The sequence below is a fragment of the Rhipicephalus microplus genome, chromosome 7, assembly GCF_043290135.1.
Source record: "Rhipicephalus microplus isolate Deutch F79 chromosome 7, USDA_Rmic, whole genome shotgun sequence".
Classification (NCBI taxonomy): domain Eukaryota; kingdom Metazoa; phylum Arthropoda; class Arachnida; order Ixodida; family Ixodidae; genus Rhipicephalus; species Rhipicephalus microplus.
The window spans coordinates 24904955-24926737 of record NC_134706.1 but is presented as its reverse complement, the minus strand read 5'-3'; the positions used below and the strand labels follow the sequence as shown (position 1 = coordinate 24926737).

At 48.1% G+C, this 21783-nt stretch overlaps 1 long non-coding RNA gene across 1 annotated transcript in view; it reads left to right on the top strand.

The window, feature by feature from the left end:
- LOC142766877 (uncharacterized) overlaps nt 1–6684 on the top strand; it is a 37398-nt gene extending 30714 nt beyond the window's left edge. Inside the window, exon 2 of the long non-coding RNA XR_012884641.1 lies at nt 6278–6684. This is a non-coding gene — a long non-coding RNA (uncharacterized LOC142766877). The remainder of the gene's footprint in view (nt 1–6277) is intronic.
- Nucleotides 6685–21783: the final 15099 nt, after the last annotated feature.

The window sequence follows — 21783 nt, the reverse complement described above, 5'->3', positions numbered from 1 at the left end:
ACGCCGATAAAGGTCGTGCAAAAGCTGCCGTTGTGGAACGCGCGACGGAACGCAGTCACTAAAACCGAAGCAGCCGGGCGATGACGATGCGTCTGTCGATTCCTGGCGTTTAGGTGTTGCAGGGCCAATAGAGTTTCCTAAAATTGTGGCAGGGCCCATTCACGAGCAGTGTTGAAGAAGAAAGTGGTGGAGGACGTATGGTGCGCGACATGAATTTAGCAGGGTCACGTGAATTGCGAATCAAGCGGGGCGAGGAGGAAGGAAATGAAAAAAAAAGAAAATCCACCGTCTTCTGCCTTGTTTTCGCAGTCTTCGCTCCTATAGTGCGACGCTGCGCGAATATTTTCACATTGAAAGCTGTTATAAGATGATGAGAATTAAGGGTGCCATAGTTGTGCACCGCCGCCACCGATGTCCGTAGCTGCTATCGAACGAAATATAAAAAAAGAACACAAACTAACAAAACGAAAACCTGGGTCCACTCCGTGCCAGCCAAGCATTGTACCACTGAGCCGTATCGGTTTTGTTTTATTGATTGGCGCTCAAAACTCGGCGCAAGTCACGTCGGGAAGGAATCGAGTTAACATGTGCTATATACTATGGTAGAAGAGTAAAGTGACGAACAATCGGGCGTCACAGAATACGAGTTGTGTAAGCAGCCATTACACAATGTGAATTGCAGTATGAGTGGGATGTTCAGTGCTTCTTATCAATCATAAAGGGCTCAGTCATAATCCTTCATTGTCATCATCCACCGAATAAAACAATGTGGTGGGTACCTTGTAAGCGTACTTGTCGCAAGCGTACGTGCTGTTCTGGGGTACAGCCTCAGGGATGTTTTCTTCGCACTTAAGGACCATATCACCGCGACTAAAATAATCTCTTGCTGTATTCGGTGCGCATTACAAAGTTGATTACTAGTAATTTTCACTTCAAATCAGCAATAAATACAACTATTGTATCGTATCTTGGGAGCCGAGCGCTCCACGTGTGCCACGAAAGCTCATCGTATCTGTTTGAGCTTTACTCGAAGCACTAATCTGTTTGCGGCTTGAAGACACGCCCCTTCTAAATCCTATATATGTACACGTGTGCAATAAAGCTGGGTTGTTTTCCACCAGTGCCCAGCGCAGCATGTTTGGCCTCCTGTACCAGACGATACCATGGTGTCAGAAGTGGGATGTGTATCAAAGCAGGGCCTTGATCTTCGACGGCCAGCGCTGCGAGGAATACGCAATGGATTCGTTGAGGCTGCCTGGTCCGCTAAACACGACGGGAGAAGCAAGCAAGAATTGGCAGACATTTAAGCAGAGATTCGAGCTTTTCCTTGCGGCATCGGAACCCAGTGACAAGCAGCGATCGGTGTCCTCAAAGACAGCACTCCTTCTCAGCGTAGCAGGTGAAGACGCCATCGAGATATTTAATACGCTGAGCTTCACGGAAGGAGAAGACAAGGCTGACTACGCGACAGTCATCAAGAAATTCGACGAATATTTCACGTTGCAGACTAACGAAGTACACGAACGCTACGTATTTCGGAAAAGAGTGCAAAGCCAAGGTGAGCCATTCGAGCACTTTTTGCGGGACTTGAAGAAACAGGCCCGAGCATGCAATTTCGGCACGCTTCTGGATTCCATGGTCCGAGACCAGATTGTGTACGGAACCAACGACGACAGAGTCAGAGAAAAGCTGCTCAGGGATTGCGAACTAACACTGCAGAAGGCTGAGCACGTCTGCAAGGCAGCCGAAGCATCAGCGCTTCGCCAAGAAACCTGGGAACGAGGTCAAAAGCAAGTAGACGCCGTTCGCAAAGCAGGCCCGAACACCAAAAATGCGCAAGTGAGCATGTACACGTGCTCCAAGTGCGGTCGCACACATCAGCCTGGAAACTGTCCCGCGTTCGGAAGAACTTGCAGAAAATGCCAAAAGAGGAACCATTTTGCAATTTGCTGCAGGTCCTCGGCGCTGGTTGGCGAAATTCAAGATCACGAAGATGACTTCAGCATTTTAGAGGTATCGACAAGAGGAGTAACAAGCCAACGTGATTGGACGGTTCGAATGACCGTAAACAACGTTTCGGTTGAACTTAAAGTAGATACCGGGTCTCAGGCCAACTTGCTGCCCGTTAGAATATACAATAGGATGCACCCAAGCCCTGAAATGAAGCAGAGTAGCGTGGTGCTACATTCATACGGTGGAGACACAATCAAGCATCTTGGAGTCATCCGTACGGAAGCGACGCTCGGTGACCAAGCTATTCCTCTAGATTTTTTTGTCGTACGCAAAGGTCGCCAAGCTATACTGGGCCTACAAGCAAGCGAACGCCTCGGATTGCTCTCACGCGTTCACAGCGTATCAAAGGACGGCCGCGAAGAACTTGTGAAAGATTTTCGTCATCTTTTCACAGGAACTGGCTGCGTGAAGAAAGTGTATCACATGGTGCTTCAAGACAACACGGTGCCAGTCATTCAACCAGTGCGACGTGTACCGTTGGCCCTGAATGAACCACTACGGGACGAGCTCGATAGGATGGAGCACGCCGGAATCATCACGAGAGTCACCGAACCTACTGACTGGGTGAGTCCCCTTGTGATCGTTCGGAAAAAGAACGGGAAAATTCGCCTCTGTATAGACCCTAGGAAAATCAATGAGTGCATAAAAAGGGAGCACTACATGATGCCGCGACGAGAGGATTTAGAAGCCGAGCTAGCTGGTGCAACTGTGTTCTCCCGCTTGGACACTAACTCTGGATTTCACCAAATCCCCTTAGATGACTCTACATCACGGATTTGCACGTTCTCTACCCCATTTGGTCGTTACCGCTTTTTACGATTACCCTTCGGCATATCATCCGCCTCAGAAGTGTTCCAAAAGACGCTGAATGAAATTTTCGAAGGCCTTCCCGGCGTAAAAATATACGTGGACGATATTCTGGTATGGGGTTCGTCAGTAGAAGAGCACAATGAACGTCTCAAATCTGTGTTGCTTGCTGCAGAACGTGCCGGATTGACTTTCAATCCTGAGAAGTGCAGTATCGGCGTCCAGGAAATCGAGTTTCTTGGGGACGTAATCGATAAAGCAGGCATCAGGCCAAGCCCGACGCTGATTAATTGCATGCTGCACATGCCGACCCCAGAAGACAAGCTCGCGGTGCAAAGGATGTTGGGTGTCGTCAATTATTTCAGCAAGTTTCTTCCTTCACTATCTCAAAGAACTACTCTTTTGAGAAGCTTGATCAGACAAGATACAGTCTTTGAATGGACCGATAACCACGTAAAAGAGTGGACGGCACTTTGTGACTACCTCAGCACACAGCCCGTGTTGTCGATATTCGATCAGGCTAAACCCACAAAAGTGTCATGTGATGCATCCCGAGACGGAATAGGTGCCGCTTTGTTGCAGTGTCACAACGACACATGGAAGCCCGTGGCGTACGCGTCGCGAGCGCTTACTGAAACACAACAACGTTATTCTCAAATTGAAAAAGAGGCTATGGCAGTGGTGTTCGGTTGTGAAAGGTTTAATCACTTCGTCTATGGTCGCCAGTTTATTGCTGAAACTGACCACCGCCCTTTGATCGCAATCTCCCAGAAGGCGATTGGTGACATGCCTCCTAGGTTGCAAAGATTCTTTCTGAGATTGCTGCGTTATGACGTTCAATTGAAATTTGTTCCAGGGAAGCAGCTCCTCCTGGCCGACATGTTGTCACGTGCCACAACTAAGACAACGGCCTGCGACCTCGACAGCAACGATGTAGAAGTACATGCCGTGAGTACAGTCTCTTCACTCGTTAGTGAGGGCACATGGAGGCGGCTAGCCACTGAAACGGCGCGAGACGAACAGCTAAGTAACGTGCTGAGGGATCTAGAGGCTGGAAAGTGCTTGGAGGGGCCGTGGAAACGATTCGAAGGAGAGTTATCAAACGTAAGAGGAGTCCTGCTCAAAGACTGCAAAGTGGTTATTCCGGCCAGCATGAAAGGCGAAACACTGGAAAGAATTCACCAAGGACACTTGGGAATCAACAAGAGCAAGGCCAGGGCAAGACAACTAGTTTTTTGGCCGGGAATAAACTCTGACATAGAATCATTCGTGCAGGCCTGTTCTATCTGCAAAAAATACGCATATAGCCAGCCTCGAGAGCCTTTACTGATGCGCCCCGTGCCAGACCAACCGTGGTACCGCGTCGGCATTGACATTTTTGAATTCGGCGGGAGATCGTACCTGTGTGTTTACGACGCCCTGACAAACTTTCCCGAAGTTGAACTCCTCAAAGATACCACGGCCAAAACAATCATTGACGTAACAAGCGCGATTTTTGCTAGGCATGGCATTCCGTTGGAAGTCTGCTCTGACAATGGCCCTCAATTTTCATGTCGTGAATTTGCATTGTTCTCACAACTGTATGATTTCAAGCATGTAACGTCTAGTCCAGGATACCCCCGCTCTAATGGGTTGGCGGAAAAAGGCGTGCAAATAACTAAGCGCATCCTCAAAAAAACAAGTGAAGCAAAACAAGATATCTGGTTGGGATTGCTTGCTTTCAGGACCACCCCACTCGAGTGCGGCGCATCACCCGCTGAGCTGCTGATGGGACGACGGCTCCGCACAACTATTCCTGACGTTCAAGGCAACACCAGGCTCGAGGTGCTCCGGCGCCCTCAGACAGACCACTCTAAGAGACCATTGGCGCACCTGAGCCCGGGAGATACGGTCCGGATCAAGAAAGGCACATGGGCGACGAAAGCTAAAGTACTCAAGTCTGCTGGCCACCCCAGGTCGTACACAGTCGTAACAGAAAACGGCACTGTGCTCAGGCGCAACCGGCAGCACCTGCTACTCACGCGGGAACCCTTTCAACGCAATTACCAGGAATACGACGACGACGACATTGAGGTACAGTCTAGTCAAAGCAATGCGATAGCACATCGACGTGCAGAATGCACACCTCCGTCTACGCCCGCACAGCCCATTGCCCCAACAAGTGTCTCGTCCACACCAGCCCCAAGAAGGTCGCTCAGACAACGTCGAGCACCTCAACGTCTGGCCTACAACCAGAACTTCGTGCAAGTGCCGTGAACTAGTGTGCCTGGCAACTTTCATTTGTGTTCTTTTCCTTGTCCTTGTTTTTCTTCCAAACAGAGGAAGATGTATCGTATCTTGGGAGCCGAGCGCTCCACGTGTGCCACGAAAGCTCATCGTATCTGTTTGAGCTTTACTCGAAGCACTAATCTGTTTGCGGCTTGAAGACACGCCCCTTCTAAATCCTATATATGTACACGTGTGCAATAAAGCTGGGTTGTTTTCCACCAGTGCCCAGCGCAGCATGTTTGGCCTCCTGTACCAGACGATACAACTATTAACTAGTGCACCTAAGAATTGCGTAATACAGATATTTTTGGAAAACTGCACCTTTCACGTCGGCCATCCTCTTCCATAGGTGTGTGATCTGTACGGAGGTCAAGAAGATGAAGAATAGTTTGCTACAGATTCTAGAAAATGTGCTCTTCTAGCTTTCACGGCGACTGTATTGCACCTTGCACGCAGGCGTGGTGTCTTTTTTTTAAAATTATTTCGCACTAGGCGCTCAAATGTTCTAATGCTACATGTAGACAACAGTCATCATATTCGCCAAACACATGGTCGAACGTCAATCCTTTCGCAAGTGTCTTTTTTTTTGGATTTTCGCTTGTACTAATCGTTTTAACACTGGAAATAGAATCGTTTCTAGACTTCGAGGTCTAATGGGGTTAATTTTTGGTCTCCTCTTCTCTGTCATTGGAACAAAGACACATATGTCAGCTTCACGTAAGGTAACCGTTTGATTACATATGCAGCTTCTCGAATTTCTTTATATTCTGCAATTTTTCGCGGACTGACGGAATGCTAATCTTGATCATTTGTTGTGTGGGTCTGCCCAAAATTTTGTATCGTGCGTTCGACGCGACGCACGGAGAACACGAGGTCCGGCGCCCGAAGCGCGGGCCGGGAAAGTGGAGCAGAATGGGACACCAACGAGACCCGGGCGGAAACCTTGTTTACTGTGTACACGAGCATCTCTATATGTACAATTGTACAACGCCCTCTAGAGGCTAGTCAACCGGTTCCGAAATTGGAACTGAAACCGGAAGCACGACACCACACAAAGCGTCTTCATTTCTGAGCGGGTAGAGGTACGAGTAAATGAAGGCGCTTTGTCTCACCCTAACTTTATATATTGCGTTTAGATATAGTTTTTGGATTCCGTTGACTCAATGTAGTTTTCGGTTCTGATGCTCAGCTGGACGTGCACCAATCCAGATCGGCGACCGTGGGGCACTTGACGTCATCGAAGCTCAGGTATCGCCTCACCAGGCGCTAGCAGTCGTTCCCTAGGTCCTGCAGCTGCATGCCACCGTCTCCGACAGGCGGCGCGCATGTCACACGCTCCTTGACAACGCCGGTGAGTCGCATAAAGTCGTCGAGTCCTTCAACGATGCTGAGACGACTGCGGATCATGTTGGCCGCTTGGCATGCTGGGATATCCTCCTGGTCGGCGAGCTCTCTCAGTAGGCCTGGATTTCTTGAGACCTTCTCCAGCGCGGTGGCGGTGCATCTGTTCACGACGATATGAGTGATATGAAGAATGAGCTGCAGTGACTAAGCAGTATCATAAAAAATAATGCTCTAATAAACAAATAAATCAAACCGAATTTGCAACCATTGAGTAAAGCTGCAGGTAAGGGAGCAGGTTTCATCCGCATTCAAGCCTTGTGTGGACGGCTGCCAATAACATGCAAAAAAAAAACTTCAGCTGAAGAGTCGCTTGTATATAAAGATGGCATGCGGTTAAATATTTGAGTAATAGTTACTCTATAGCTCTATACGAGAGCACAATTGTGCACAGGTCCGCCATCTTGTTCAACGGCTGCGCAGTGAAGCCTCTCGTGGCTACCGTAGGATACAAATCTGGAATGATATTTTGACGCGGGCGACACGTCACTAATTTGGTACGAAACAAACGAGAGTGACCGATAAATGAATATATAGGCATCACTTGGCGCAGTAATAGAAGAAAGTTACCTTCAATAACTTGTTAATCAGTAAGATTAGGCGGTTATTCGAGTGGGAGAATTGAAGCTCGTGCGAAGAACTCATCCCAGCTTTGAGGTTTTCAAAAGTGACCGTATAGTAACAATTACAAAATGAAACTCAACCAAATTGCATGGCGAAGCCTTAACAGAAACTTGAAAGAGCGCAACTGCCATATTTTTCTGTGAAGTACAGGATGAGGGAGTCACTTTTCTGAAATGGCATGCACCTTAGGATGCTTAATGACATCAAAATGTACTGTAAATAAAAATCAAAATAAGTGTCTTTTCATTTAGTAGAGCTGAGTGGCTATATAAAATATGATAATTTAAGTTATTCATGGGATGAACTCAACTCAGCTTTGAAATATGGAAAAGGCGACCTTTACTAAATATGATATAAATGCAATGAAAGTGTCCTGTATTTAACGGTGACCAATATTTAGTTTTGGAGAATTTCATTATGCCAATGCAATGCGTGCTGCTACAGAACAAAGCGATTCTGAAGGTAAGTTGCCAATATCGCATTTTATTGATCTGATAAATGTTTGGAATCCTTTCTGGAAACAACGGTACAGTGATAAACATTTTCTGTAGTGACCCGTCACCACTCTTTAAACTTATGTTGTTCTTGTATGTTCTGTCCGACATTAATGCCGTACTTGAAACGTGCTTTTCAGTGGCTTTCATCGCAACTCAATTCACGGGCAGCTCAAGGGGTAAAAAGGCATTTTGCTCTCCACTGAATCAATAAAATAGAAAAAAAAGCGTACCGATGGAGGTGACCAGTGTCATGGTAGGCAGCGGCACGATCCAGGAGGCCACAGTTCCTGCGCATCGTTTCCCTGATTCGGAACAACCAGTGCTTCGCCTCAACGCCCACAATAACGCCGAGGCAGTTCATTTCCAGGAGATTGTAGTTCTCGCCAAGCGCCGCCGACATATGGAACAAGAATTCGTCAGCGTTCCCCGGCGGGTTCAAACGAAACGTCACTCGCGTGATGCTCCTGCTGCGCCCAACAGAGCGCGCGAGCTGGTCGTTGTATTTGAAGTTGCCTTGGCTGTGAATTTCAAAACGAGCTATGCTGGTGTTGGCAGACAACGAATCCGAGAGACGAGTCCAGTGCAACGAGGGATCCATGTCCGTTGCGAGGGACGGGTTTGTCACGGTCAGGATCAGTCGCCGAAGCACGGTGGTGCTCCGGATGTAGTTTGCCAAGGATAAGAAGAAAGGTTCACCAGCCTGCGGTACATGTACCCAGAGAAGTGTGAAGTGATCGAAAGTGGGTAACTGCTCGAGTACGCGAAGCTTTGCACTTGCACTTTCAGAAAGCCTCAGTCTCGAAAAAGCCTTGAAGTGCATGTGCCCCAAGATGTCTCCGCGTAATACAAAGTTGAAGAAAACCCGCGGTGACGAGCTTGCACAAGCCAGCAACTCGCGGATGTCTGCGTTCCGGACGTGAATCATCTGGTCGTAATGCGAGATTTTTAGCGACCTCAGATGTGTGTTCCTCGGTAGGAAGTTGAAGAAGGCGATCCAGTTCTTCGGATGCCACAGCGAGTAAGGAAATGTGAGCTCTTGCAATGTCTCGTTCGCGGCCAGAGCCTCGCCGCAGAGCGTTAGTGTTGCATCCGATATATTGGCGCCCATGTCCTGCACTTTTCGGAGGGCTAGTTTTTTTAGGCCGGGGCATTCTGCTAGAACCCTCGTCAAGAATCGCGCGGTGCTTTCTCCACCACAGACGCTATGAATATAGAGTGTGGAGACAGTGGAGTTACGGGCGAGACACTCCACGAGTAGGAGCTCTTGGCGATCGTCCTTGTCGCCCGTAAGCACCAACTTTGTTAGCATTCGGTCACTCATCACGTAGTTTCCGAGGGCACCGGGTGGCACGGTTGCTTGCCAGTTCGTCCACAGCTCGAACGTCTCCAGTGTCGAGTTTGCGGCCAGCGCGTCCGCAAGCGTCTTCGGTGGCTGCCCGCTGTAGCATGCCTGCAATGTCAGGGACCTAAGGCAGGTCGTCGTTCTCAAAAGTCCCAACACAGCTTCCACAAAGGCGCTTGTGTTCGGAGAATGGTATAAAGTCAGGTCCTCCAGAAAGCGGAGCCTTGGAAGCAGTGTCGCGATGTGGGCATGCGGGGCATCTGTTGAAGGGAACCGTACTAAAAGTTTTTTGATGTGGTTGTTGTCTGGCAGTTCTTCCACGATGATATCGCCGGGCGCCGTAACCCATTTATCCCGGAGCATGAGGCTGGTGATGCAGACGTGCGTCCTGATGAGCCACCGAAGAAAGGTCTTTGTGCGGTACAAGTCCACGTCGGCAGGAGGTGCCACTCGGGCGCTGTTGGCATCAAAGCTCACCAAGGACAACAAGCCTCCGCGTTGTTCCCGAAGCTCTAGGCCGACGTGGAACAGTAGGTCGTTGCAGGTGTCGAGGTAGTCCCTAATTGGGCATCCTTGATTGTTCTGCGTGGCTACAGGAACGTCTGCTGAACACGGGAGGCGGAAATTTTTCGCTATGGCGCGATGTAGAATACTTGTGGCATGCGCCCTTTCGGCGAAGAAAGCGGTGAAAAGCCACTTCAATCTTCCAATAATGTTTCCCATCGTGAGCTTTCGAACTGCGAACCTGCGCAAAAGAAAACAAAAAAGACAGTTTATTATGTACCTGGTTATGTTTGCCCGCTTAGGTGTTTGCAGAAAGCCCCGTTATAGAGGCCGAAGTCGGCCCCAACTATAGATACCAAGGCCCTTAGATCACTACACCGCGTAAAGACGATGTATTAAGTAAGGTCGACGCTCTCCCCCTCACACCCCTGATCCAAGGCTATGCTCGGACTTATTACGCATGCGATCACTGGTGCTTCGAAATACCGGTGAAGATATGTCACATCACGTTCCACTTATGCTTGTCACAGTGTTCTGGTTTGTCTGGCTTTGTCATGTCATGTCGTTGGATCATTTTACTAGCTGACGAAAAAAAATTACGTGAATGTGACCAAGAATTAGGCGGCATTCGCGAACGCCAACCATAATAAGTCATGAAAGTGAAATCTGGAGAGAACCAGGCATTTAAAATCAGCTGCAATAAGCTGCACGCCTTTCGTCTTTGTTTAACCACAGCAAGCCGATATCAGACAATAGGCGATATCTTCCATTACTTTTCATTTCAATCACATTGCAATATTAGCCATTCTGTGGCACTATTCAGGCAACACTACTACTCATTAGCTATGGTTTAGCCAACACTTGTTGATGTTAGCCTCTATGATCCCAAGAACAACGAACATTAACCAGTTTGAGCCACAACTGGAAGAACGTTACGTCTATGGGCAAATCATTGTTCTGAACTTTTGGGGAATCGCTCTCTGGATTTCGTGCTGACCGGTTGTGCCCCCGCGATCTCCGACGACAGCGCAGCTCTGGCCGACTGGGCTCGCCCTACGCCATCGCCTGACGCCGACAAGAGCTCTCGCCGAGTGGAGCCCCGTCCTCGGACTCATCTGACCATGTCCATCTTTCCTATCTCCTCTTCACTTCCGTCGTTTTCTGTCGTTCGCTGTTCCTGCCCCTCGTTCTCTCCTTCCTCTTTCTATCTCTATACCTTTTAATCCTATCCTTTTAATCTCTCCTTACCCCCATCCCTCGTGAGCTACTGTTGAGGTGTCGCACTCTGACATAGACAGTTACGGGGCTCACGGTCTCACTTTTTTCTTCTCTCTTTAAAAATCACAAGAACTTTTGAGTAGTGTCCTTCTTTCCATATGCGAGGACTGATTAAGGGTATTGATCTCTAGCGGCTGTGCTGCCTCCTTCACAGTGATGTAGATGGCAGCGTTACGAGTGACCGATTTATTGGTACCGAAGAGGCTCAAAGACAGTGAACGTGAGAACCACACTACGCGTGGTACGCTACAAAATACGCAACATCTGAAATAAATATTTGCAGAGTTCTGAATGAAAAAGGCTGAAGGAGAAGCGCAGCCGGAGATGAATAAGATCGAACGCGCCAACCACGCCTTCGGCAGCGTTCTTTCTGCGATGAACAAAGCGACCAGTGAGAACAACTCAACTGCCATGGTTGCTGTTCGTGCTAATCGAGGATGCACTTATAATGGCGAACTTCATTGGGAGAGCAGGAGCACTCGAAAGCACGCTTAAAGTGCTCTCTTCAGAGCGTTTCAATGGTCAAACAGGTGCAGGAGCACTGCCATCCATTGTTAGAGCGAGAATGGTTTTGCTGTGCCAAGAGCAGCCAGGAGCAGTGCTCTCGCCTGAAAAGAGGAGTAGGCGTGGTATGACTAGTCACGTGGTCCTTCAAACGTCACAGCCTCCAAATTTTTCTTCAGCTGGCGAGCGCGGCAACCACGTGTAGTTGGACACCACTGTTTTGTAGGGATGGCTACGATGAGAGCTGGACGTTTGCCGAATGAGTCATTGCACATGCATACTAGGTATCAGGATAATGAAGGATATGTGGATGACTGATTTCACGCGTATTTTGCTGCTGCCCCACAAAAAATATGCAGGGGCTTGGAATGTTCCAGTCGCATGGTCCCCCACTCATCACCCCCTTCCTTCACCTGCTCTCCGGGAGTGCGCCGCATTCCAGTGGCAGGTTGGCCCTGCTCTCAGTGCTCTGCCCCCCACTCCTCAGTGCCCTGCCCCTCTAATCCTGTTCTCTCAATGGAATTCGCCATAACACTAGAATTCGCGGGTCCTTGCAGCCGACACAAACCATCGATGTGGTCACGAGTTGAATAGATGTCTTTTTCGAGCTCCATCACAATATCACAGAGCTTATTTCCTGCTTTGAGACATCATATTGCGCATAATGAACATCTTTTCCTTTTGTCCAACTTTTGCTGTCTGACAGTCGAATAGTTACACAGAAGCGCAGTCTCTGAAAACTAAGCACACTACTAGAAAAAACAAGTTGGGGACTGACAGAAGTGGAGGTGCGTTCTACACTGCATGGTAGACGTAAGACGTGAGGGGAGGCTAGCGATCTTTAATAGGAAAATGAAAAGAACATTGAGCCGGCAATTGTCTGCATCAGATTGCGAACTCACAGCTATAGTTCACAAGAGAAGGGAGAAGGTGGGAATAAAAGAGAGAAGGAAAGACAAAAAAAAAACAAGAGAGAAGGCAGGGAGGCTAACCAGGCAGATGGCTGATTCGCTATATGCTACAGGTGGGAATAAGAGATACAGAGAAGTAATGTTTTAGCTAAAAGTAAGAGATTAGGAGATGGTTAGGGAAGTTCGCGAACAGGGCCTAGATCGGCGAGGGATCGTTATAAAGATGACATCGTGGACGAAACATCAACCATTCGATTTGCTGAGCGTCTCCACATAGGACTTCGGACACTTCTCAACCATGTTCGAAATGGGAGTCGCTTAATATATCATATATTTATTAGTCTGATCACCGATTTCCCCGCAGCACGTGAGCGGAAGCGAAGCCACGAAAGCTGTCCGTTCACCTGTGAAGGGGTGCCAACGACGTCATTGGAACGCCTCTTGGCTACTGTAGACGGGTGGAGTGCATGGTGGAACGCAAGGAGGGGAAAATAAAATATTTGCTGGAGTGGAGGAGACGCCCCTCAGGAGAAGCTGCGCGCTGCCATCTTGCCGGAGACAAGAAGCGCACCTTCCTCAACTCTAGCCGCTGTGGCCCACACATGTTCCAGATGTTTTCCGGCGTAGTGGTGGTCCGGATGTTGTAATGAATACATTGCGCCTTTCTTAAGGCTACATAAATCAAGCGAAGGGGTGCTCTGGGATAATGTTTCAGTTGTGAATAGCATATTTCGAGCTTGGTGAAAACTTCGTTTGCCGGAACACTTAAATTGTTGACAGCTCAAACCCTGTGTTCTTATGCCTCATGGTGATTTTTGTTTTTTTTAACAGGTTTCTTAAGGACCGAAATCTTGAAAGAACGCTGGGGCGTGCTGTTGATCTGTGGCATTAAGATGACGGGATGACTGAAAGCCTATAGACACGGCGATGACATATGTTATAAAGGCACTTCTGGTGAAATTGTTACAAGCAGGACTGGCCTATGACCCGCAAGTTGTCTGGCTGGGCTTGACGCATTTCCTGCAAAGTCCCGTTGTACATGTCCTTGTGCTCGTTGATACCACTGTAGCGGTGTGCGAATAGGAAACAAACACACTGTTAACTATTCGTTGAAATTAAATAGGCGATCGATTTTCCAATATTTTGTTATCGGTTCTTTGTTGTGTTAATTAAAAGGGTAGCTTATTACTAGAAGGGTGGGTAACATCGTTTGGGCGATACACAGAGACCTATCTTTTCTTGTATTCGTGCCTTTCATTTTGTTACTTTTATAGTGCAGTGAATAAAACCAGTATGTCTGAACTGTGAAATACTAGTTCTGGCTGCGAAGAAAACGGCCATGACCGAGGCCCAGGGTACTCCTGCCGTTATATGTATTGACCTCGAAGTTGTTGAAGATATGGCACGGCGGTTTTATCACCTACACGGCAGTTCTCACAAACAAACAAACAAACAAACAAACAAACAAACAAACAAACAAACAAACAAACAAACAAACAAACAAACAAACAAACAAACAAAAGCCTCACCATCCCTAAGGAGAGATAACACAGCTCCATAACAAACTTTTACCGCAGAGAATCGCAGAGTGAAGTAAAAAAAAAGCGGGACATAATACTCAAGGTGTAGTAAAGGGATAAAAAATTAAAAGCTCACATCTGATGAGGGCTAGGGGGTCTTCATTGCAACCTTCCCTCGCACATACAGCAACTCCTTCGGAGGGAACAAAACCGCCAGAAAGGCACGTATCCATCCGAGCTGTGGGCGTTTGCGTTACCTATGCTCTTCCATTCTGCGTCAGCTTATTAGTATGTACGCTCAAAGTGAAGTATTGAGCTCTGTCAGCAGAGCACATTATGCGAGAATGCGACACAGTTCCACGAAAAAAAAAATAGGTGAATAAAGCTTCACTTTTAGGAGTTGAACGCGATAGCGACATCTTGTTCAAAGTGCGTACTTTAAACATTTAGTGCATCAAACCTTTTCGAATTTTCTATTCACCCACTACGTGGCCTTAAAGGAACCTCGAAACACCTTTTCAAGTAACCATGGAATGGATTCACTGAAAGAGCTTATTGCCTCACGTATTCAACACCGCAAAAATGTTAAGAAACCGTCCAGTGGGAGTGGAGTTACAAAGGTTTGTCGCATGCTGCAATTGCATTATTTCTTCTCTCGTCCCTACGAAAATGCTGGAAGCTAAGTAGAGAGGAATGGCACGGCCACAGAAAAACGTCACGCTTCGCGACCTTGAGCACTTTTTTTTTCTTTCAAATGCGCGGCTTTTTTAGTGTGATCACGTGCGCACGCGTGAACAAGTAGCGGCCTCCCGCGAGCTAATGGCTGATAGATGGGTCGTTGACGTGTGATTTTTGGGTATAGAACGTGATTTGTCGAAGGAAGAGAAAGCAATTTTTAGCTGATTTTGATAATTTATTGTGAATTCAAGGCCGCGTGCTGCGCTATATTATTTGGCTCGCGTGTTGTCGGGAGCCTCTACTACCGATCGGCAGCGTTTCCTGACCACGCTCAAAGAGTGTTGCAGGGCCCCTTTAAGAGAATAGGCGCAGTAGTGTGAGTGCCTTTTGTAGGGGGCCGGGTACCAGCTTTCAAGCGCGAAACCATATATGGTAATCACACATTCTGACGCCCGTTGGCAATGGACGCTTGATCACGCTTTATTACTGCAATGTTTCATGTCGCATTGTGAAGCATGTATACAAGACGCGTGTGTATGTGAAGCATGAAAGCTACCTTCACTGCATTACCAAGAAGATGAAGTTCTTTTCACTGCTTTCACAAGCAGAGGCGTGACCGTGTGCTAGAACATCAGCTTGCCACGTGAACGACCCATGTTCGATCCACAGTTGCGGCCCCAATAATCTCGGCTCGGTCCCCACTCTGCTGTAGGGTTTTTTATCATTTATTAATTTCATTTGCATCGTCCTCGATTTTACGGTCACGCATGATGATTTTTGCGCTCACAACCTATGACGACGACACCGGAATTTCTGCGAAACGTGCTCTTTAACGCTACTGCGTTAAAATAAAAAGACTTGATTAGCAGCCGAGTCACCGGTTCGAAAAAGCTTGCCCAGTTCTGCGCAGAGACTCCGTATACTGTACGTTGATTGTTGATGACAAATGAGGAAACACGTTGAGATTGCGGGCGACTATTGTAGCTAAATATGAGGACTTTGGGTCTAGAATGCATGGTGATGAACTGCCTATGCATACGCTCGTTGTCTCTAACTTACGACTTAGGATGCCACCAAGTGTGTTTTCAAGTTGATTCATTTGCGGCACCAGAGAGAGCCTAGTTAACGAAATTGTATCGAACAACTGCAGACAGAACCTAATAAAGTGAAGCTTTGGCCTCGTTGGCGATGAAGTACGTGCAGCGCGACAATCTACAGGGGGACACAAACGAGGAGACACAGAGTCTTCGTCTCCTCGTTTGTGTCCCCCTGTAGAATATCGCACTGTTTATACTTCATGATGCAGATAGAAGCTATTAAAAGGATCTTGACTGCAAGATGAATACCCTTAATTAAAGCACGTCTGCGCAAAAGAAAAATGCTGGCCCTGGAGCTATTGAGCTTGTCTCGAAAAAAGTAATGGCTTTTGATGAAAGTCTTGATGAGCATATCTTTATCGATGAGCATGTCCTTATGTGTGATGCTTGGGAAACCCACATTCATATTCCACGCAAAGAAGGGGGCCAAACTCTACAGTTGCACGAGATTCTTTCACATGAATAGACCTCGACCAGGGTACGTCACAGCGTGACGTCACCGGGGCACGTGCAAGGCGGTGGTTGGCAAAACACTCCCGCTGGTGGCTGAGTGGGGTGCAGTCGCTCGGTGGCTTGGGGCGAGTGGTTTTTTTTTCTTTCTGAAAGCCTAATCTTCATCTGACAGTGGCAACATTAGCTGTTAGTATGTGTCAGAGAACACCTAGGTGTGCGGTGATGTGCGTGACGAAACATTTGCCACACTGGCTGGCTGTTCATCTCAGAGAAAGTGAACACACACGGGGGCCTGTGCGAGGAAGAGTGGCATCGCCTTCGAAAATGTGCAGTGTTGACCGTGGCGTGTAGCGTGCGTTGAAAGGCATCGACAATATTGCTTCACCTCTAAGGACGGTGAAACTGCAAATATCCTGCGTGGTGTGCGCAAGTGTGATTAACGCGATGCGTCCTGATTGCGAATACACTGGTATTCGTTGTGGGCCGGTTGCAGTAACCGGTTCTCGATGGAACTTTGTCATTTGACAATTTAATCAAGGTAAAAATGCATTTGACACGATCATTTGCGAGTGGGTACATCTTAGCGTATGTACGGCGTGCAGAAAAATAAAAGTGCATGATCTCCGGGTGATATGTACGACTACGCATGAGCTATGAGCATGTTGTAGCGTTGCCGAATCTGCATATACGCTTCACCATGGCTATACCTCGTATTATTGGATACCTCATACGTGTAAATGGAAACAGCGGAGATTTCCGTTTCTTATCTACTTTGTACTTATACGGCTCGATCCTTATTAAGTCACAATGCGCATTAGAAGTTTGTGTATCAGGCCTAAAGGTGCAATATAGGTATGAAAACACGTTATAGGTGTCAAAAGCAGCAAGGTAACTGTGCTAGATAACACTATATATTATTAAGTTGTCGGGTTTTACATCACATGAATTTTCTTCGGGTTATTGAGAAACGCAGTGGCAGAATTTCGCTTTAATTTTCACGAGGATATGTTAACATCAACCTAACGCACGGGAAGAAGTGCTTATTTTCTTTTTTTCATTCATCTACGATCACACGTTTGCGCAATGAGTAAGAATCTTATCCGCAACGTCAAGCACAGCAGCTCGAAACCACGCTGCCGCTAATGCTGCACCTCGTTTAAAACTGCATCGCACATGCCACGATGGAATTTGAATAAGTTTACATGAATGCCATGTAAGTATTTCTCGAAGTGCCAGTCACCGTGTATACATTCAAAACATTCGCTTTCGGAAAAGATCAGATTTTTGCGGCTGCCCGCACGTGGGTGAAGCCCACTGCGTGCTAGTCGTGTCTCTCAGCGCTCCAAATAGTTTCTCCATCCATCCATCTACGACGACCAAATTTCCACACTATGGTCAGTGACCCCTGCGCGACCCCTTTCTTTCAAAAGCTGTGACTTTAGGACATAGTAATGTAGAAATTCCTGTCGAAGGAATGCAGGCACGCAGCTCTGCTATGCAGAAAGATGCCGCCGGCGGAACTTTCTTGCCAACCAGCACCTGCTCCGAGATAGGGTATGGTAGGCGGGGTGCCCGCAGTGACGTCACACTGTTTACAAACAGAGAGAGGTCTATAAAATGAATACAAAATAGAGTGCCGAAAATGTGGGGTCTGCTCCCACGAGCATTCTTCTTTTTAAAAGCCAGCGATAACCTGGGTCGGCGTGCATGCTTGCAAGGAACACACCGAAAAGAAAAAAGCTAAAGTAGACTGTGTTCTTGTCTGCCATTTGACTTCTTCTCGACAACGTCTCTCCGACTTCCCACCATAGCAGCTAAAAACTACGATGGTAAGGCGCGGCGGGTGCGCTTTGGCTTTCGTATCTTGCCCATGGCAAGATGGCTGCCGTGCGTGCAGTGCGGCTTCACTGCGCCCCATTTTGTATGTATAGGTGGTCTCCACTCGAGCAGAATTTTTTTGAACCTGCTTAATGGAACAGCGACATCAATTGATTGATTGATTGATTGATTTGTGGGGTTTAACGTCCCAAAACCACCATATGAATATGAGAGACGCCGTAGTGGAGGGCTCCGGAAATTTCGACCACCTGGGGTTCTTTAACGTGCGCCCAAATCAGCCGCCGCAGCCGGGATTTGAACCCGCGACCTGCGGGTCAGCAGCCGAGTACCTTAGCCACTAGACCACCGCGGCGGGGCAACAGCGACATCAAAACCAAGGGATACTGATGACGATAACGATGCGGTGCAGTGGCGGTTGAACGTCGCAGAGTTTGCTTGCTCGCTTTTCTCATAGAACCCACTATGAGGGATCGAACAAGGCGCCGGCGGCTAGCTTAAATGAAGACACTAGGACAAAAGCAGGGCAGGACATTCAAATAACTTAAAAAAAGAAAACTTTGTACTCACCTTAATTTGTCAGTCCGAGACAAAAATGACCACCATTATGAACCGGCATGCGCTGTCTTCTGCAGCATCATCCTCTCTTTGCTTCGCTTGCTCAACACGCGTGCAGATTTCTCCAGTCCAGCGTGGCCTGTAGCAACCCCGGTGGGCGAGAGAGCACGAGCAGAAAAAAAGAGAGAAAGAAAGAAGCTCAATTCTTGGAGGCGAAAATTGTTCGCGAGGTGGGATGCGCGATACCAAGCCAAGAGAAGCTTGTCACCAAGACGGGTTCGATTCTCGTACAATGGTTTTCTACGATATGTACAAGACGTTCGCTTGCACCATTTACAACTGCATTTAGAGAGCCGAGCATCTACGTTCGTTAGTTTCCGAAAGGTCTCTCGTCACTGTCGCTGCCTTTTCGGCCACTGAGTCCCCGCACCGACCGCTCTCTCTCTCTCTTCTTGTATTGTCAGCCGCGCCGTCTGGTCTAGCGAGGGTCAGCCTGGTCCAGCAAGGCGCGAGTCATCCTGTTCCCCGAAAGCAAACGCAAGGGTCCCCGGCACCCGCCTCGCGAAGATTCGCTGAAAACTTCATATCTTTAACGAAGCTTTAGATAATAGTATTCGAAACTGTTGGATGAATGGATGGATGTATCCGGCTGTGCCCGTTAGATCAGACGGCAGCTCTCGTCATCTAACCATATCAATGAGTACTATCATTTCCGCTCACGCTTTGATTCTAGCCACGAGTCAGTTGGCCTCCTCTCGGTTATTTTACTCGTTTAAATTCTATTTTGCCTTCACTGTCCCTTGAAACCACAATGCTTCGATGGTCGCGTCATCATGCGGCAGCCGTCGTAACTGTCGCTTTGGGGATATCCAGGCAGCCAGCTCATGCAGGTGTTCGGTCGGCCACATTTTGGCCGTTCGCTGGTGCTTTATGTTCAGAGGCTCGGCGAATTCTACGTCGGTTTTTCTGGACTCGGTGGTGAACTGCAGAAGACGGGACGGGTACTGCGAATCGTGGTAGAAATGATTCACTCTTTATTCCTTTTTTTTTTCGCTGTGAGGTACAGGTATACAAGAATCGCAAATTGTGCTAGGTGCTGCTGTACACACGTCGTGCTGTCAAAGGCGAGGTTTCCTGCTTCGCGCGAGCAGTAACCATGGAAAGAGAGAGAGAGAGAGAGAAAAGAAATATTTGTACTCGTCGCATTTCAGTCAAAGCATAAGCGCGCGGAAGGAAGATCATCATCATCATCGTCATCTTCTGCATCATCATCAATCCTCATCATCACTGTAGTGAGGTTGATGATGAAGATCATCATGATAAGCACGCGCAGAGTTCTCTTTAAAGCGGGGGCGAATAAGGCTCGGGGAAGCCCACCCACTTGTTTATTATGCAACATACCCACCCCCTTACTTTAATACTGTACACATTGCCTCCCCCCCCCCCCCCGGGCAACCGTCTGCATCCACCCGTGCACCAATGCATGAGCTTTAATGAAGATGCACTTCCAATAAATGTGTTTCTCGCCAACATGTTCTTGTAGAATGTGGGATTTAAATTTTATTCTGCACTAATCACCTATTTAATTTGCTTACAACTGGTTAGTATTGTTGGGATCATTTGTTGTCCTTTATCTGTGAGACTATATACATGATAGAAATAAAACTTTGTCTTAAAGTTGATATATCGACAGTGATGTATTCAGCTCCTGGCATCCCTGAGATTTCGCCACGAACTTTCGCACAGAAAATCAGTGAAGGCCTTATTGAACTTTCTGAGTGGTAGTGGCCTATTGAGTAGGCTATAGCACCCCAGCTCACTTTTTTGTTTTCTTTTTCGCGCGCCCACTTCGCTCTTCGCTTTCTTTCCCATCTTTATTACCCATTCTCCTTTCCCTTTGTGCAGGGTCGCAAACCGGATGCTCCAATTTCTGGTAAACCTCCCTGCCTTTCCCTTATTTTATTCTCTCTTGCCACGAACCGTCATTGACCACGCTTCAGCATTAAAATACACCCAAATATATTTTGTTTGCAAGCGCATTAAAGCAGCGTAGTTTCTGCCGTGGGAAGCGATGATAAAGTTCGAACACTGACGTCGCGACTCACTCTTAGCCAGATCATGAGAGTGGATGGGTACACTCTTAAGATCACCGCTACTACTTTCATGGCCAAGCATCGAAGCTAAAAACGTAGGGCAAAAAGTAAAAGCGTCTACTTTTCCTTCGTGCGAGATGCCTCGGATGGACTAAGCCTCTGAAGAGCGCAGTCATCCACACGCATGAGCTAGCTCTGTGCGCATGGACGACTGTGTGCATATAATCTGTGCCGCACTCGTAGGTGTGGTCACACACGAATTCGCCGAGAATACCACATCGAAGAAAAATAGCCCCCCCCCCCCCCCTCGTCTCTTTAGGAGCCGGAGTGTTGCAGTGGTCGCACAGGTGCAGGAGCACTGTCACCCAGTGGTGAGCGAGAGTTCTTTTGCTGTGCCGAGAGCAGCTAGGAGCAGTTTGTAGTGCGCTCGCCTGAAAAGCGGAGGAGGCGCAGTACGACGAGTCCCGTGGCCCTTGAACGTCACAGTTTCCGAATTTTTCTTCAGCCGGCGAGCGTGGCGCCAATGGTAGCAACCATTGACACCGCTGTTTTGTACGGGTGGCTATACGATGACAGCTGGACGTCTGCCGAATGGGTCATTGCACAAACTTACTAGGTATCACAGGATAATGAAGAACGCCTGGCTGACAGATTTCACGCGTATTTTGCTGCTGCCCCACAAAGAATATGCCGAGGCTTGGAATGTTTCAGTCGCATGGTCCCCCACTCATCACTCCCTTCCTTGACCTGCCCTCCTGGAGTGCGGCGCATTCCAGTGGCAGGTTGAGTGGCCCTGCTCTCAGTGCTCTGCCCCCCACTACACACTTCCCTGCCCCTCTACTCCCGTTCTCTCGATGGAATGCGTCATAAGTCAGTACAGTACGTGAACTTACCGCCATCGTTCAGTCGCTCCCGAATTTGAACCATGGCTCGTGCGGCTATTTCCATGGTCGGGAAGTCGGCAGGACAATACTTGGACAGTGTTCGCAAACCGGTACGTGCGTTCCTTTCACACCTCAGCAAACGATGTGCCCGGCGTTCAAAACATGGCACGCGCGTTTCTGGACAGGTCCTATGGCATATAATACATGCTAGAGTCAAGCAAAGCCTTGACAACATGGTGGGTGCAGCCGAAAAGACTACGCAGTTCGAAGGGACGGGCACACTATCCGGCGGCGGCGGCACGATCCTCCAAAACGACGGCCATGTTGGACTGTCAGTTATGTCCTCTCTAGGCGGTGAAAGTTGCGAATGGACTCGTGTCAAATGCTGCAGTAAGCGGTTGGGAAAAGAAGGTGAGCGTGAGGAAGAGAGACGTGATATTGACAAGAGGGAAAGGAGGAGAAGAGAGAGTAAATCATGACAGTGATTGAATTAGAGGCAGTAGAGGGAGAGAAAG